General features: G+C 49.2%; 1 pseudogene across 1 annotated transcript; it reads right to left on the bottom strand.

Annotated features, from left to right (window-relative positions):
* Positions 1 to 5,048: 5,048 nt before the first annotated feature.
* On the bottom strand, positions 5,049 to 11,007 carry LOC308224614 (putative P2Y purinoceptor 10 pseudogene; annotated as a pseudogene). The gene is made up of 2 exons (XR_013958955.1): positions 10,140 to 11,007; positions 5,049 to 6,724 (listed from the first exon to the last, which is right to left on the bottom strand). The product of XR_013958955.1 is annotated as a putative P2Y purinoceptor 10 pseudogene (transcript).
* Between the last annotated feature and the right edge of the window lie 2,862 nt (positions 11,008 to 13,869).

Below are 13,869 nucleotides of genomic sequence, written 5' to 3'. Positions count from 1 at the left end.
GCCTCCTGGCAGCTTCTCCTGCTGCGTGCTCTTGGGCTTTGCGAGGTGTTTTCACCATTGTGATGTAAGGGTTTAAAAGGTTTTAAAACCCCTTTTATTCCCTCCTCTTAACCCCAAGGTCCTGTGATGTAAAACCTGGCATTCCCCTAGCCTTTCCCTGTGTAACCCTGGCACCCCCCTGCCTCTCACAGGGACCAGGGACATGATTTGGGCACCAGTAACGGACAACACAACTGAGGCCAGTCCCGAGGATAATGCAGTACCAACCCCCCATGGCTGCACAGCACCTGGGCTCTGAGATGATCTTGGCTTTATCTAATCAGACGTGTGATGGATGCTCAGTTTTGCACTTTCATCTGCAGAAGCCAGCCTATTTATAAGAAAGCCTGGCCTGGGCTTGGGGCAGCAACTGTATTTACTGTACAGATAGACTGTGTGTTTCAAAAACACCTTTCAGAGCATAACCATATCCTGTTTTGCTGGTGCCACACTCTATGCCGCTGGTGCGCATCACTGCCAGCATCCATCCTGTTTCCTGTCACTCCAGGAGCTATTGTGTGTGTGCCAGCGTGGCCCCTTCTCAGGGTATGTGGGTTGGAATCACATGGTGCTTCCACTTCTCACCTTTCCCGGCAGCTCAGTGCTGAATGTCCCCTCGCATGGGGTGCACAGTGACAGCATTGGTCAGACCCTCCCCAAACCTGCCAAAGTTGAGGCCACCAAAAAGCAGGAGAACTTGGAGCTGGGCACCAAATCACAAAGCAATTGTTTTACAGTATAACAGAAAATTTGATAAAATACTTACGTTTTTCTTTATATTTCTTATAGTTTGTCTTGTACTTACATTTTTATCTTAGAAAAACCAGAAATGCTCAGCTCATCTGAGCTTGAGCTTCATGACCTTGTAGGAGATCCTCAGACAAAACCAGCCGAGGCCTTTCTGATCTGCACTGGCAGGCTTAAATGGAAGCACTTCCTGTGAACAGGCTGAATGTCTTCTCTCCACATGGCTGCTGATGCTTCGCTCGGTGATCACCCAGGAGGAGCATGGGGAAGGGCATGCACTGGGCAGGAGCATGTTTGCAAAGGGGGAGCAGGGACAGGGCCCTGCTGCTGTGCCAGGTTCTTGCCCACAGCTCTCAGCACCAGCGGGGCTCACATGAGCCAGGGGTGCAGCCGTGATGCTGCCACCGGGCTCAGGGCTGGAAGTCCTGGATTTCCCTTTGCAGCCTCGGTGCCTGCCCCATCCACCTACAGCAGGAAAAATGTCTTTAAAGGCTTAAAAACCCCCTGTTAAGAGGAGTGAGACTGAGCAATCGGCATGGCAGGTCCTGCTGGAAAGGACTTGCTGACTGCTGCAAGGTTGAGGCTTTGACTGTTTCTCTGGGGAGAGCTCACCCTTATGATGCTGAGCATGGCATTGACACAGAGTTCCTCAAACCCTGTCCCTTGTGCTGTGAACGGGACCCTGCCGTGCATGAGGGACTGATGGAGAGCCCTGGGTCTCTCAAATGGTGCTGTCCCTTTGAACACTTGGGCTTCACAGGGTGTTGCTGGCCGAGCCTGTGAATCCAGAAGCTGGACTCAGGTCTGATGAAATCATGACTGTCTGGAAAGCCGCTCCCTGGCTCGGCTCGGTTTAAAGGAGCAAAATTCACTTTCCGTGCCTTCAGGTTGCAGTCAGAATTGACGTTGTTGGTGTGTTTGTTCCTTTGCCAGGCCCAGCGCTTCCCCCTCTCTTGGTGGGTGGATGGAGGAGCAGCTTGTTGCCAGCAGTGGTGGCTGTTAGCACTGTGCCAAGCATCACGAGAGGCTGGGTCTTGCTACTGGGTAGGTGGTGCGAGCCCCGCCAGGAGCTGAGGATGAGTGGTTTTCCAGAGACAAAGTCGCTTTGCTAGGGCTGGACTGGAAGCATGTGGTCACGGAGGGAGGAAAAGGGTATTTTTAGCAAAGAGAAAAGCAACCTTCTCTCTTTCCTTGTGGCGCCTTAGGAAGCGTTGTGCACAAGACACATCTTCTAGGATATGCCCAAGCACTGCATAATTTACTGTATATGGAAGTGTAGTGTGTGTACCGGGGTGTATGTGTATATGGATGGACATATATAAAAGCAGATAAGCAGTTCGAGTTACAGCTGGTCATAAAGGATTAAGCCATATAGGATAATTAATTGCATGTGAAAAGCTCAGGGTATGTGGATGTCATGGGTGCTGGCAGAGGTCCAGCTGAGCCGTTGGCTTTGCTACTCTTTGCTTTGAGAAAGAAATGCTCTTCATTCACCCTGCCCTCTCTTCCCTTCCCCACACATCAGCTCCCAGGCCCTTGCTCTCCCTTCAGCCTTGAGTTTTTCCCTTGTAAGAAGTTGGATCACACCTTGGTCTTGGGCAAATAAATCTTCAATGCAGCAGCTTTTTACTTAAGTCTGCTTAGGGATACTGTAAAGCCAGACATCCCCAGCCCGCTCCTACCTGCTGCCCCCGACAACTCCCGAGCACTCTCATCTCAGCACCAGTGACCAGCAGCATCCCTGTCCATCTGTATCCCCTTCCACAGCATCCAGGCTCTCTCTGACCCCAAATCCCTGTGGCTTGTGTCCTGGCACCCAGCCAGGGTGTTTGTGGTGGTGGAACCGGGTGGACTGTGATAAAACAGGAGGGCTGACAGGCATCCTGTGGCCTCTGAAGGGCAGAAAGCACCAGTCTGCACCGGAAAAGGATATTCCCTCAGGGTTTGGTTTGCGTAAAAGCCATCAAAATCCTTGCTATGGAGTGCATCTAACCCAGGAAGGGGTTTTTGTGCTGTGTTTCCAATGCAACCTGCAGTGCTGGCAAGCCCGGGAGGCAGCCGGGGCAGCCTGAGTAAGGGTTGAGGTTGTGCCTCCGTGTGACAGGTTAGTGAGAGTTTTGGTTTGCTTTCTTTTTCCTGTTTTCTTTTTGGAAGGGGGAAGTGACGTTGCAGAGGTCTCAGAAGTGCTGTGCAATCCGAAAACAAGCTGGCAAGGTCCCAGTGGTAACCGGAGCCACCGGGAAACCTGGAGCTGGTGCCGCCAGTAAGGCTGGAGCTGCAGCAATGGGGCGCGCAGTCAGTAGGCAGGACTTCTGAATACCTCGCTGTGGTAATAGAGGGCTACCTGGGTGTCAGCCAGCAGCTACTCAGGGTTGTCCCATTCCCGAAAGACTCACCGGATAAAGCCATGCTCCTGGTTAAGGTGCTGGTGGTTTGACCTGTCTTGTCTGCGGCAGCTGCCCACAGCCGGGTCTTGCCAGCCACGGCATTGGAGAGGTTTTGCTTAGGTTTCCTGTTTTGCCTGGGCGTGCTGCTGAGTTTTTTCAGCCCTAAATTCTCCTTCCCCCACCAGCAGACAAGGAAAATGTGTCCTTTTATTATTCTTTTTCCTTTTTTTGAGAGGAGGAGTTGATTTGGGACAGTGAGCTGCAGGACCGCGTGTTTTCTGCCTGTCTCTGGCACGCTGAGAGTACCCAAGCAAATTCTTCCAGGTTGTCTGGATCTTCTCTCATCTAAGACCAGCCTTGGCAACGTGAGAGTAAACCACTGCCTGCTCCATGCTTCCCAGAAACGCTGCATGGGTTGGAAATGTGCATCCAATTATCGGCAAAGCTGTTTCCGATCAAACCCCCTCTGCCTATGTTTACTTATGTAATTCCCTGAGGGGTTTTTGGCATTGCAGCCATCAACCCACAAGGAGGAAACCCCGCAGCCCCTGCTCTGGCCACTGTGCGTGGGGCCACAGTGGCAACAGGACCTCTGTGAGTCCCAAACTGGGGTGTCCCCCTCTGCAGACTGTGTCGTTGCTCTGAGAGCAGACATGTGACTAATGAGACCATTTACAAACGCTTAAAGTAATACCCATGATGCTAAAATATGTGTTGAGATCATTTTATTTCCTCCCAAGTCTGAAGCTTTAAGGACGCAGTTGGGTCAGCTTTGTGAACTTCTCAGTACCCAGTGAAGGCTGGGAACCTTTTCTGGTTTTTAAAGCAAAACTGAGAGGCTTGGACAGCATCTTAATCTGCAACCACGGGCTTTAGCAAAATGCCAAATAGCACGAGACTCCTAATAACAACACAAGACATGGCAACACCAACTACTGCTCCTCCCTTCTGTGCCATGCCTTGGGTCTCTGCAAGTAAATGTCCTCTGGGAGACGTCCTTCATCCTTCCTCTTTTTTCATGGGATGTCCAGTCACTGTCTGTCTTCCAAGTATTCACCCCCTCATAATCATTTGAGCATCCCATAGCTCCCAAGGGCCAGGTGGACTCCTTTGCTTGGTTCTGGGTGCCTTTTTCAGTAGTGGGAAATGAGCCCAATTTGTTTGAAAACTGCCTTCAACACTGATGTGGACATAGGTTCATAGAATCATAGAATAGTCAGGGTTGGAAAGGACCTTAAGATCATCCAGTTCCAACCCCCCTGCCATGGGCAGGGACACCCCACACTAAACCATGTCACCCAAGGCTCTGTCCAACCTGGCCTTGAACACCACCAAGGATGGAGCATTCACAACCTCCCTGGGTAACCCATTCCAGTGCCTCACCACCCTCACAGTAAAGAATTTCTTCCTTAGATCCAATCTAAACTTCCCCTGTTTCAGTTTGAACCCATTACCCCTTGTCCTATCACTACAGTCCCTGATGAAGAGTCCATCCCCAGCATCTTTGTAGGCCCCCTTCAGATACTGGAAGGCTGCTATGAGGTCTCCACGCAGCTTCTCCAGGCTGAACAGCCCCAACTTTCTCAGCCTGTCTTCATACAGGAGGTGCTCCAGTCCCTGATCATCCTCGTGGCCTCCTCTGGACTTGTTCCAACAGTTCCATGTCCTTTTTATGTTGAGGACACCAGAACTGCACACAATGCTCCAAGTGAGGTCTCACGAGAGCAGAGTAGAGGGGCAGGATCACCTCCTTTGACCTGCTGGTCACGCTCCTTTTGATGCAGCCCAGGATACAGAAGGTTAATACTCTTTGCTTGATATATGTTGATAAAGTTATAGTGTTTCAGTCTAGATAAGGTCCAGGTGATTGATTTTTTTGCAATGAGAAGAGGTTCAGTCTACGTGGTGATAATGAACTGTCCTGATCTAGAGCCTCACGTGAGCATGGAGGATGCTTTAAGTCATTGTGAGCCACAGGTATCTGCAGCTGGGGGTCCAAAACTCCCCCAGTGCTTCCTGCCCGAGCGGTGCTGAGGCTGAGCTGCCTGCTTACAACTCAGGATTCAGAAGGATTTTCAAAAATGACAAATATGTAGGAGCATTCAAACAAGAGAAACAAGGGATCCGAACCTGGCTGCAGTTCAGCACAGGAGAATTACTGGCATCATGACAGCTGGTTTGGGTACTTTAACATCACAACACAGAACTATGTAAGACAAACAGTCCCCAGCAGCAACAACTCAACCAGCAAGTCTTTTGCATCAAAATGTCCTTCTAGGTCAGGTTCTGTCATCTGTTGCACACAAGGGTAATGACATATTTGGAGACCTAACACAATCTTCACTCGAGCTATGAGAACCACCTACAGGGACAGAAACTGGCTTATGCTTTTCAAGAGATGGACTCCAGCAGGAGCTCGTCAGGTGGCATGGCAGGGATTTCCATGCTGTTTATTCGGCCAAAGAACTTGGGAAGAGACAAAAACTTGAGGCGTGGAAGGTTTCTCTTCACACGAATGTCGTGGCCGGTTTCAGCGATGGAGAGGTTCCCGCGGCGTGTGAACCAAGCTCGCAGGGTGACACAGCTGTGGCGAAGCAGATGGTCCTGGAACTCGGAGGTCATGAAGTAGTAGAGGACCGGATCCAGGCAACAGTTGAGGCTCGCCAAGCAGAGGGAGATGGGGTGGAAGCGGAGTGTGCTGCTGTGAATAGCACAGTCCTGGATGATGTTCTCTATCACCATCATGAAGAAAGGAAAGTTGATGTGGTAGGGGGTGAAGCAGATGAAGAAGACAGCCGCACACATCAAGACCATGCGCAAAGCCTTCTGTTTCTCACTGGTGTTTTGCAGCTGAGTTGGGCCCTCCCGCAGGGACTGCCACATCTTCCAAGTGCAGCAGGCAATGATGCTGAAGGGGATGACAAACCCAAACAGCTCTGCTACTGTCACCATTGCAATGGAGGCTCCTGGGCTGAGCTGCTTCACCCCCAGGTCCGAGAAGCATGTGTTTATGTTGTTGGACAAGGCTGGGCTCCTCACTACAAGCAGGGGTAAGCAAGCTGCCCCAACGAAGAGCCAGACAGCAGTGCTGATGGCTGCGTCGTACCGCCGTTTCCAGCCATTGGCTTTGAAGGGATGCAGGAGGAAGAGGTACCGCTGGATGCTGATGCAGGTGAGGAAGCAAATGCTGGCGTACATGTTGAGATACTTCAGGTAGAAGCACACCTGGCACAGAAAGCTTCCAAACGGCCAGCTGTGGTTTATGTAGTAATACATCCGTAAGGGCAGCGAGAGGACATGGGCCAGGTCAGCCACAGCCAGGTTGATCATGAAAATGACAGCTTTGCTCTTCTTGCTGATGAAGCGGCACAGGACCCACAGGGCAGCGCTGTTTGCCAGGAGGCCAGGGATGAATATGAGGGTGTACGTGGTGGCGTACAGGGTGGATTGGAAGGACATCTGGGGGTTGGTGCAGTTCCCGAAGGATGCGTTGCTCTCCATCTTGGCTGAGTCTCTTCACTCATGGGGCAATTAAGGCAGGCGAAGAGTTTCTGTAGAGAGTAAAATCAGATGCTGTAAAGCCAAAATCTCCAGTATTTTCCCCACATGGAGTAAGTGCACTTCAGTACAGAACAGTAAGCTGTGTGTAGGTATGTGTACAGCACAGGGTGTGTGTTGGGAAGGGTGTAGGGCCAGACCCTACTTACAGGCAGCATCGTGGGCATCTTCCATGCAACTACTTTTGGATGTGCTTAGCAGGATTTCGTACCCTGCCACCCTTTAAGGTGATGCCACAATTAATGACGTTGCAATTGAGCTCTATACCATTAATCTCTTTATAGTTCCTGCCAGAATGCTGCTTCAGCTCCCTGTAATTTTTCAGGACCATGTTTATTGCATGTAGTTTTCTGTCAAACTCCAATCAAATTGGTGCTCTCTATGTCTACAAGCAATCTTAGTAGGACTGTAAATAGGGCTTTCAAATGGATCTCAATACTGTCTTTTTGGATCCATGCAGAGATCTGATATAATCAGCAGCAAGGGCAATGATCAGCATCAGCAAACGATGGTGCTGGCAGGCAGCTGACTAGAGCAGAGGCCAGTGGAAGAGGTGCAGACAGATCTATCAGAGCTCTGGCTCCAGATTTAAGGCTGTGTTTATAAGCTAATAGCTGGCCAAACACATGCCAGCTGCTCTGCCGGTCCTGCTAACTCAATTCCGGCACTCATGGCACATTGTGCAGGCATCGTGTTGTAGCAACAGAAATTATCCTTCAGCAACAGTCCAGGACATGAAGGAAGATGAATACATCTGCCTTTGAGTTACAGTAGGAATTCGTTTCATCCATTTGCCCATTTCACCTCGTTGAGCCAGCTGAGGGTATTAGTGGGTCATGGGGAGTTCACAGGTACTTGTGCAGCTCCCCAGACAGGTGATGGATTTTGCTGTTTGTGAGCAGAGCTCAGGGGAAATGGTCTGCGCTTTCAGGAAAAGGTGGTTTAGTAGCAGGAGATTACAAACCAAGGGCATCATCTGCAGCAAAGCAGTGCAGTTTTCCCCTTGGAAACAGCCTGTAGCTGCCTGCAAAGTGTTGAGCAGCCTCCCCTTCCCTTCTGGAGACCAGAGCCTGGTCTGGTAGAGCCCTGAGCACCTGTTCCTGTTGCTGCTGAAACCCTCAACAGTGGTATTTAATTAAGCAGCAGCCAGTGGTGCTGTTTCCCACAGCCCTGAGCCCGGCATTTGCCGTGGAGATGGATCTCTAAAAGCTCATTGCCTGCAGCCAGGGACTGGCTGGCAGAGCCCAGCATTGATCGAGGTGCAGGGTGAAGGCTCCTCTACCCTGCTCCTCCTTACCTAGGCAGCTCTCCAGAGGGATTGCGGCGTTTTCAGTTTCAGGAGGGAGTCTCTACATTTATACACACACACACACACCCATATATATATATACACACATATGCATATAAAATATAGGCACTTCTCAGCTGGCTGCTCACTGCCTGCGGTGTTGGTCCATTACCATGTGTTTCTGTGCAGATGCCCTGCTTTCCAAGCTGAGTCCTTCCCAAATTGCTCTCTCCCCCTTGCTTATTTCTCCAGGGTCTGGCTGCGAAAAAGCAAAGCTGAAGTGAAACCCTGGCTGATGCTGGACTCGTGAACCTTCTGGTTGCACACTGTGCTTGAGCTGGCAGTGGTTTCTGGCTCCTCCACCAAGCTGGGACATGGCAGGGCAGCAGGGACATCTGTCACAAGGGGACAGTGACAAACAAATCTCTTAGGCCTGAGCAGCATCCCCACGGACTCCTCACCTGCCTGAAAATCACAAGGGGCTTGTGCTCCACACTGGCCCTGCTCTTTGCTGGTGCTCTTTGCATGGAGTCTGTTTAACCCTGGGAAAAATAATGGCAAGGCAACACGTCTTCACATCCCTGCAGAAAGCGGGGAGGGCAAAACTGCTGCAGGGCATGGGGGAATGCAGCTATTCCCAGCTCGTGTCACGGTCCGCCAGTGACAGAGGTGTCATTTGCTCGTCTCGACTTGTGGGAAGGATTAAAGTGCCTGGTGTCCCTGTCCTGCCATTTCCTCCCTGCCACGTGTCTCAGCCCAAATCCTAATCTGTGTCCCTGTGGATGTGACCATGGGGAGCCTCCTTGCTGGCTTTCCCTGGAGTGCAGTAGTGCCTGTTTCTTGCTGGGAGAGCCGGGTGTCACTCCTGGTACCTGGCACTTTTGGTCCTCAGGTGGAGCTGCTGCTGGTGTGGGCTCAGGCCAGTGCCCATTCACTGCAGTGCTTCCTGAAAGGATGGATTTTTGTATTTATTATTGTTTTCCAGTTTTTGCTTTCCCTCCATCTGCACTTTGCCCCAGGCGCCTCCAGCTCCCTCCATGTGTTGCTGTTGGTGATGCTGGTGTTGGGGCAGAGATGCTCCCACAGGCTTTGGCAGGGGTTTTGTTCAGCAACTTTATATATTAAATACTCCCTGCCATTCCTTGATTTTTTCCTGTTTCATCCAGATACACATGGGCAGGACTTGGGGAGGTGAGGGGTGACTTTTTAGGTGGCAAAGCTGAGTTTTATCCAGCTGCACACTGAAATTAGAGAGGGGAGACCAATATCATCGCCAGAGGAGTAAGACCGCAGGTCGTGGGAGCAGCACTACAATTAATTAAACATCAGTTGACTTTGCAATTAATTAGGTGGTTAAGGCAGCTATTAGAACACTGTATTTCTTTTTGTGAGTGTTAGCAGTATCTGTTCCTGGAGGCGTATGTGGCTGTCAGTATTGGAAATTGCCTGGCTATTCTGAATCACTGTGCGCCCCACCCAGCCCTACATTGCTGCGGTACTGCATTTACTGCTCCCAAATCCACTGGCAAAGCTCATCCTCATCTTTTCCATGGGTCGGTTGGATAAACCAGCCCAAAGCTGCACTCCAGGCGTGCCTGGCAGAGCCCCAGGGCTGGGGGAGCGGGGCAGAGCTGCCTCCCTTCATCCCTGCTCAGGCCCGGGATGCTGGAGAGAAAAGCAGCTCGGGAAATAAAAATACACTTTTGGCTTGAAATAAGCTCCTGCTTTGAGGTAGAGGAGGCTTTCTGGAGCTCGTGTTTTAAGCAGTAATCTGGCTTGCTTAATCTAGGCACTAATAGGAAGTACGCAAACAGAGCTGGTCAGTGATGGCAGCTTCTGTCAGTAAGGTCAAAACTGCAGTATTTTGGATAAAGCCGGCTTTCCCTGTGTACTGCCCTACACAGCAGCCTGCTCGGATGCACTGAGCTCCACTCACTCACCCCTCGGAGCCAAGCGAGGCAGAAGTACATGGGCACAGTCAGAAGCTGCTGGGGATGTTGCACCAGCTTCTGCCTGATAAGATCTCTCGAGGAAGAGCTAAAACAACTAATAGGTAACATTGCTCAAAGCTGCGATAGCGTCAATCTACAGATGAAAGCACACAGCAAAATCCAGCTTACCTTCCTGTGACTCCCATCCTTCAGGGGGGTGACATCCATGCTACACAGCAGAAGGAGCAAGCTTTCTGCTTTTATTTCCTACCAATTCTCGCAGCAATCCCAGCCCCGGCGACTCCTTGTTAAACTTCCACATGTTTTCAGAGCACTGGAATCCTGCCGGCATCTGCAGCCCAGTAGAGTGGTAGCAGAACAGGAAATCCTGTATTTTGTTTCTCTTCACCACTCAAAACGTGTACAGCTAATGACGTTAAAACAACTGGGAAGGCGATGACATCATTTGATCCAAGTGCCGTGTGATAGAGACCTTGGACGTGGATTTCTTTCTCGCATAGAAGTTGTGTTAGGCGATGCTGTCCTTCGGTCCAGCTGCTTCTGCTTTTATCTGCAGTTGCTTGCTAAAAACTATAAAATACAGAAGCAAAAATCTTCCAGTAAGTACTTGCTAAAGGAAAACTGAAACCTGTGCCAGTGCAAGCTACTGGAAGGTAGTAATTTTCCTTTATTTTCTTGGAAGTTTGGTTAGCCTCAGACTATCAAGGCTAAAGCTAATGGGCTTGGGCTTTATTTCTGAAATAATAAAATGGTTTAAGGTGGAGATTTTCCCAAAATACTATTGTTTAAAAATACCAAAAACAAACCACAGAACATAACGTGCATCATTCCCAATTTATTTTTTCTTTTTGCCTCCTTTAATTCCTTTCCCGTATATATATATATGTGTGTATATATATAATTCTTAGACCTTTTATTGCCTGCTAAGCATGACCACCTTCTTTCTGTGCTGCTGAAAACTGGCAGGCATATATTGCAGTGTAACTTCTTATGAGCTACCTCATTTCCAGTTGAACAGTTTTACCTGATATATAGCATCCCCTCTTACAGCCCCGGGCTTGTGAAGACAATACAGCTGTCGGCATCTTTCCCGTTCTTACTGTAGGTAATGTATAAATAGAACTATTCTTGCTGTACTCATCTATTTTCTGTAACTGGTCCTATGACCCCACAAAATTAACAGAAGCCTAACTATGGAAGAGAAATGAAAGAAGGAAGCTACCATAACCTTTAATTGTAGAATAAGTTGCCAGCTCAGGGTCTGGGATCAAGCGAGCAGCTTTTTCCACAGCATCTGAACCCACTGGCTCTGCTGGTTGTGCCATTTCCAGGGTTTCTCTGTGCTGGCAGCAGTGCTGACTGTGGGGACCTGAGTGTGCTCCCATGCCCTGAAGTGGTGTTTCATGACAGTAGTGGAGGGAGAAGAGGATCCTGGACCTGAACTGTCCTGTGGTCAGTGGAAATGCAGTTACTTAAGTCCATTGGTCAACATCCTCATGTAGGCAAATGCAAGGCCAGTTTATATACAGTTTATATGCCACCCTTTATAGACCTACCTATGGGCTTCTTCATTACCACTTGCTTATCCATCATGTAAACACAGCCTGCTAGCAACTAGTTACCTGTGAATCCCTGTGTCTCTTAGCTGAGAGCAAAGTGATTTTAAAAGATGCTGGAGTCATTTATCACTCCAGGTTTTCTTCCCGTGCATCTTTCTCAGCAGCTGATGTGATTCTTGGAAGAAAGCAGAGTGCTTGTGTATTTGCAAAACGTTCACGGAAGAGAGGCTGGCACTGTGCCCTGTCCCTCTCCAGAGGTTAAAGGTTTATCCCAAAGTGGCTGTCGTATCAGGATATCCTGCCTAGGACATCCTACTTCTGTGTCCACAGCACACATCCAGTGCTGTATCCAGCCCTCTCCGAGCCCTATTATTAGGAATGTGTTTACAGCAGGGCTGGTTGTCAGTGGATGTCAGACCATGGGGAGGGTCATACTTGCACCTCAGGGTCCATATCGATTCCTTCCCCTGCTCATCAGCCTTTTGGAGTAATTTTGCAGAACATTGCAATGGTCCTGGTTGGGAAAGGCTGATGGATTGACAAGCCTCAAGCTTCTTCCTACTACATATAGTAATCAACTTTTCTGTTCTTCTTTCAACTACAAGCACATTTTTTTCCACGTTTCTGTTCTTCTGGTTCATTACCAACACTAGACATGCACTTTACCCATGCAATGTTCTACTTTCAAAAGCAGAAGGCACAAAGGAATTTTTAAATAGCTGTGAGACTTTATCTAAGGCTTCCAGATAAAGGTTGTCTTCACCTTTAGCCTGGTATCCTGTGGGCAGAAGGCCAAATGCATATGATCAGCATCTCTTTAAGCACTCAGCACTTAGAAATATCTGACAGGATGCACCTGAAGGATGTATGAAAAACAGTAGGCCATTCAGGAGGAGGTGGTCTTGCTCACACAAAGCAACTCACCCTTGTGCGGAGACTTACTGCAGCTCGATTGTATCTGAAGGGGGCCTACAAGGATGCTGGGGATGGATTATTCATCAGGGACTGTAGTGATAGGACAAGGGGTAACGGGTTCAAACTGAAACAGGGGAAGTTTAGATTGGATCTAAGGAAGAAATTCTTTACTGTGAGGGTGTTGAGGCACTGGAATGGGTTGCCCAGGGAGGTTGTGAATGCTCCATCCCTGGTGGTGTTCAAGGCCAGGTTGGATGAGGCCTTGGGTGCCATGGTTTAGTGTGAGGTGTCCCTGCCCATGGCAGGAGGTTGGAACTGGATGATCTTAAGGTCCTTTCCAACCCTGACTATTCTATGATTCTATGATTGGAGCTTTGGCATATGGCCCGTGGGGCTGGGGGAGTCCCTGGTGTCCTGTGGCACATAGACCCTCCTGCTACTGCACAGTGTTCCCGACAGGGCAGCATTTTCAGGAAGCTTTGATTTATTTTTACAGCAAATAATGGTTGGTCCTACCTTTTTGGGTTAAGGCCCTGTGTAGCCCACAGACCCAGCATTTTTGGTCAAAATGCACCAGTCATATCTCTGAAATCTTTTAAATGCAGTGAAGGGTTTTCACATTTTTGAGCTGGCTCCCAGTTGTTGAGCTGTAATCCTGCATTTACAGCATATTTAGTATTCGACTGTGTGTAGAGAGTGAGTAATTTCATTTAAGGGAAGAAAATGAAGCTGGGGTACCAGTAAGTTCCTGCAGCTCAGAACCTGAATCTACAGAAAGATATTAAATCCCACGGGGTTTCTTTCTGCATACATTTGATGTCAAGCACAGGAGGGCCCTTTCTCAAGCAGGAGAGGAATTACCAGACCTCTGATACCAGATAAGAAGGGGTGGCCATTTGCTAGCACTGCAAAGAAACACATTTTCTTTTGCTAGCTGGTGCATGGCTCTTGTTCTATAAAGGAAGAATATACCATGTTGTGGTTTTGCCCAGGGCTGTGCAATCAGGAGACATGCACCGCTGTCAGTGCAGATGGCTTGGAGACCTCAATATGTTTCCATCCTGTGAACTTCCCTTTGGGATGAGGCTTGACACAGGGTTGCTCCACACCAGGTTCCAGTGGTCTGTTCTTCACAAACCTGCATAGCTGTACCCAGCCTCTTGATTCAGTTAAATTCTGTCATCCTGTGGCATCTCTGTTTAAGCCATAGAATATCTCAAGTTGGTCCAAAGACTTTATTCTGTGTCTGCTCAAGAAGGTTGAAGATGTCTCCTTGTAGCTGGTGGGCCTGGGCAGTGTGACCAACACAGGAGATAACCCAGGAGCAATATCATGCTTATTATTTTGACAACAGGAAATTATTCCATGGGTTATGGTCATGGGAAATGGGGTGAATTACAGGACCTGGAGCCGGGCACATTATG

Source organism: Psittacula echo (genome assembly GCF_963264785.1).
Source record: "Psittacula echo genome assembly, chromosome: 8".
Taxonomy (NCBI): domain Eukaryota; kingdom Metazoa; phylum Chordata; class Aves; order Psittaciformes; family Psittacidae; genus Psittacula; species Psittacula echo.
This window is presented reverse-complemented; position numbering and strand designations above follow the sequence as displayed.